Here is a 5,203-nt window from a genome sequence, read left to right on the forward strand (position 1 = left end):
ACTATGATAAAACATTCTATTTTCATTTGATTTTCATTTCAAAGGCACGTAAGCGAGGCGCCAACTCGTGCTTATGATTATTATCAGTCAGCGAGGCAGAGTGATTTATTTCCAACACGGAGGTCCACAGCACCAGGCCTAAAAGCACTTCAGCTCAGACTTCAGATCAAAGATGTGTATAGACACACACACACATACACACAGACGAAAGGTAAGAGGTTGTGTGACAACCTCTCCACTCCTACTCCATAAATCTATCCACACTCATCTGCTCTCTTTTTATCACTCTTACTATCTTCTCGCCGGTTAGATAAGCGCTGCTATTAAAATTGAGAGAAAACATTAAAAGAAGGTACGGAAAGAAGACTCATTTCACTTCGACATAATAAAAGGTCAGACATAGCTTAACCTTTAACTAAACGATCCTGATGGCAATAAAATCACATTTTCAACTGTGTGTTTTTCAACTGCAAAGGACTGGAGTGTTATTCAAAGTTTTATTCACCTTTACAACAAATAAAAGACAATTTAGTTGAATGATTTTGCTTAGTGGATGCATTTAACTGCTAAGTAAATGATGTTAAATCAATATTCTGGATCGAATTATTTCTTTGCTACACAGCGATATAAGAAACAGGATAATGTACAGCTAACATGCCATTATTGTTAATTATACCAAAGCACTATTGAGTTTTTTTTTAAATCAGACTGATCAGAAAGTGTTGATTAATTTTTCTATAACAGTAATGCAGCTGCAAGACTAATCACAAGTTTAGATATACAGTGACTTGCAAAAGTATTCATCCCCCTTGGTGTTTGTCCTGTTTTGTCGCATTACAAGCTGGAATTAAAATGGATTTTTGGGTTGTTAGCACCATTTGATTTATACAACATGCCTACCACTTTAAAGATGAAAAAACTGAAATCTGGAGTGTGCATCGGTATTCACCCCCTGCCAAAGTCAATACTTTGTAGAGCTACCTTTTGCTGCAATTACTGCTGCAAGTCTCTTGGGGTATGTCTCTATTAGCTTAGCACATCTAGCCACTGGGATTGTTGCCCATTCCTCAAGGCAAAACTGCTCCAACTCCTTCAATTTAGATGGGTTGCGTTGGCATACAGCAATCTTCAAGTTATGCCACAGATTCTCAACGGGATTGAGGTCTGGGCTTTGATTAGGCCATTCCAAGACATTTAAATGTTTCATTTAAACCACTCCAGTGTAGCTTTAGCAGTATTTTACCCAGGGCTCCTATTGATATTTTACCCAGGGCTCCTATTGATATTACCCAGGGCTCCTATTGATAGCAGGTTTGCTCTTGTGGCTACCTGATTGGACTACCCTGGGTGATTTATCTTTTATTTTTAAATAAAGGTGTTATCTAATCTATCTATGTTTAGGGTCATTGTCCTGCTGGACCGTGAACCATCGTCCCAGTCTCAAACCTCTGGCTGACTCAAACAGGTTTTCCTCCAGAATTGCCCTGTATTTAGTGCCATCCATCTTTCCTTCAGTCCTGACCAGCTTTCCTGTCCCTATAGATGAAAAACTTTTTTTTTAAAAAGAAACCTTTATTTGTCACATGCACACTTCAAGCACAGTGAAATTCATCCTCTGCATTTAACCCATCTGAAGCAGTGAACACATGCGCACACACACTCAGAACAGTGGGCAACCACACCAGAGCGCCCGGGGAGCAGTCACGGGTCAGGTACCTTGCTCAAGGGCACCTCAGCCCAAGGCCGCCCCACGTCAACCTAACATCCCCACAGCATGACGCTGCCACCACCATGCTTCACTGTAGGAATGGTGTTCTCAGGGTGTTGGGTTTGCACCACACATGGCGTTTCCCATGATGGCCAAAAAATTCAGTTTTAGTCTCATTTGACCAGAGAATCTTCTTCCATGTGTTTGGGGAGTCTGCCACATGCTGTTGGGCAAACTCCAAATGTGTATTCTTAAGCAATGACTTTTTTCTGGCCACTCTTCCATAAAGCCCCACTCTGTGGTATGTATGGCTGAAAGTGGTCCTATGGACAGATACTCCCATCTCCACTGTGAATCTTTGCAGCTTCTTCAGTGTTATCTTTAGTGTCTTTGTTGCATCTCTGATTAATGTCCTCCTTGCCCAGACTGTGAGTTTTGGTGGGCAGCCTTCTCTTGTCAGGTTTGTAGTGGTGCCATATTCTTTCCACTTTGCTATAATGGATTTAATGGTGCTCCCTGGGGTATTCAAAGTTTGGGTTATATTTTATAACCCAACCCTGATCTATACTTCTTCACAACTTTGTCTCTGATATGTTTGGAGTGGTGGCATGGTGGTGTAGTGGTTAGCACTGTCACCTCACAGCAAGGAGGTCCTGGGTTCAAGCCCAGTGGCTGGCGAGTTTGCCTGTTCTCCCCGTGTCTGTGTGGGTTTCCTCCGGGTATTCCAGTTTCCCCCAAAGACATGCAGGTTAGGTTAATTGGTGGCTCTAAATTGAGTGTGAATGGTTGTTTGTCTCTGTGTCAGCCCTGCGATACCCCTCCCCCCTTGCCCATAGTCAGCTGGGATAGGCTCCAGCTTGCCTGCAACCCTGTAGAACAGGATAAGTGGCTACAGATAATGGATGTTTGGAGGCTCCTTGGTTCTCATGTTGGTTGCTTAGTAGTGTTGCAGAGTCAGGGTCCTTCTAGAACAGGTTGATTTATACAGACATCATGTGACCCTTTGATTGCACACAGGTGGATCTTAATCAACTAATTATGTGACTTATGAAGTGAATTGGTTGGACCAGCTCTTATTTAGGGGTTTCATATGAAAGGGGGTGAATACCTATGCACACTGCAGATTTCTATTTTTTCATCTTAGTTATTGTGTCAAAATAAAACAACAGTTTTCGCCTTTAAAGTGGTAGGCATGTTGTGTAAATCAAATGGTGCTAACAACCCAAAAATCCATTTTAATTCCAGCTTGTAATGCAACAAAACAGGACAAACACCAAGGGGGATGAATACTTTTGCAAGATACTGTAAGTTATTGTTCCAATATGTTATGTTTTCAACATAAAAAGGTTTTTAACAACTATATAATTGTTTATACAGTGACGTTTTCCACCACGGGAATGTTTTCAGGACAGATGAGTTTACACTTTGGTTGCTCATTAACATGAGCTCATTTTCTAGTGTTATTAATTGAGAGAGTGTAAAAACAGAGGCTGGTTGGGGAATGGCTGTTCCCATGTTATGTGGAGGTTGTACAACATTAAATTACGGATGAGCGCATCCCTAATGCAAAGCAGTGTTCTGGATCGGCCTGCGAGGGTTTGTTTTAAATTAATGACTGGCTGTTTCAACGTTATCCCATTTACTATATGGCTGCTTACCAAAGAAATAAATCTGACCCAGAATATTGAGCTTAAATTATTATTACTACTAGTTGCATACTTCTGTTAAGCAAAATAGCTCAATTGAATCGTCATTTATTGCAAAAAGAGATAAGGAGAATAAAATTATTCATATTAAGACTTTCATGGCGGTCTTAGCAGATCAGGTTTATTCAGACATAACAGATCTCCAAATGCCTTAGAATAGGGCATTCAATTGAGCTGTGTTCTAAATCAAACAATACAGTAGATGGGATGAAGGATGGGTCTCTTTTAAGCTATGGTCACACTATAGCTCATGAATACTTGATGATAAAAAATTGGTAGCATCACCACCAATCGTGCGATGTACAGTGAATGGTCTCCGAGCTTCATAACGTTTTTTTTTTTTTGTGCGTCTCCGCCTCGTGAGTGGCCAAAAAAATGTCGTGAAAAATTTCAGTCCATGCTTTGAAATTTGGTGGTGATGTTTTCGTCAGCAAACTGAGTGCCAAATACTCACAGATGGGTTTGGGAATACTTCCCAAAGCTCAGGGAAGCATCGCCACCAAACGCCTAATTTTCATCGATAAACCATTGCAAAGCATCGCAAGCTGTAGCATGACCGTAGCCTTAGAGTCTGGTTCCTCTTAAAGTTTCTTCAAAATCTCGTCTCAGAGAGGTTTTCCTCACCACTGTTGCCTTTTTTTTTTGGGGGGGGGGGGCTCATGAGGGCATGGTGGTGTAGTGATTAGCAAAAAAGCAGGTAAGGAAATGACTGTTCACAGCTGTTGTGGCACGGTGGTTAGCACGGTCACCTCACAGCAAGAAGGTTCCAGGTTCAAACATCATGGCTGACGTGGGCCTTTCTGTGTGGAGTTTGCATGTTCTCTGCGTGGGTTTCCTCCGGGTGCTCTGGTTTCCCTCCACAGTCCAAAGACATGCAGATTAGGTAAAATACCCAGCCACTGGGGTTGCACAAACCTGTGCATACTTAGTGCCGGTCCCAAGCCTGGATACATTGGGGAGGATTGCGTCAAGAAGGGCATCCAGTGTAAAACCTATGTGGAACAGATCTGCTCTGGTGACCCCTAACGGGAGCGGCTGTAAGAAGAAGAAGGATTCTTGGACTTTTGGGTTCTACATCTGGATTTCTTTAAAGCTGCTTACGATGACCATGTCTATTGTTCAACGTGTTATAGAAATAAATTTCATTTGCATCAGTATTCAATGAGATACACCCATATTACACACTGGGAATAATCTCAGCATCAGATGCTTAGTCAGAAGCTTGAAAATTGCAATGAGATTGACTGACTATTTCTATATCCAAAAAAAAATGCAAAAACAAATCTTTGAACACTGTGATGCAAAAAGATTTTGACATCAAAACATAGTCACTGGATTGGGAAATGTTCACAGCATCGTGAATAAACGAGGGTTCAGGGTAACAGCCTTTTCACATGACCACATATCATAATAAACCTGTAATATACCACTTTTTTGTGTTTTCTTTTGATATTTTCTCACAAACAACTTCTGCTTGAACTCAAAAGTCTTATTGTAAAGTGAAAACTGTATTATGCATAAAGGAGCATACTGAGTTTATATCAAATGATATTTCAAATGTACTAAAAATATGTTTTTTTTCCTCAAAGATTATGTATCAGGTGTGTAAAGTGTATTATTCTATCCACATTCACTGGATATGAGCAATCGCATGCTCTAATTGGCTACTCTACTACTAGGATATCAGCTCATATACCGTGAGTAGAGAAAAACAAAATGGCGGCGCGTGTTGCTGAACCAACCGAGGATGAAATAAAAACTCTACTCGGAAACAAAACCCCGAAAAATA

The sequence above is a fragment of the Neoarius graeffei genome, chromosome 22, assembly GCF_027579695.1.
Source record: "Neoarius graeffei isolate fNeoGra1 chromosome 22, fNeoGra1.pri, whole genome shotgun sequence".
Classification (NCBI taxonomy): domain Eukaryota; kingdom Metazoa; phylum Chordata; class Actinopteri; order Siluriformes; family Ariidae; genus Neoarius; species Neoarius graeffei.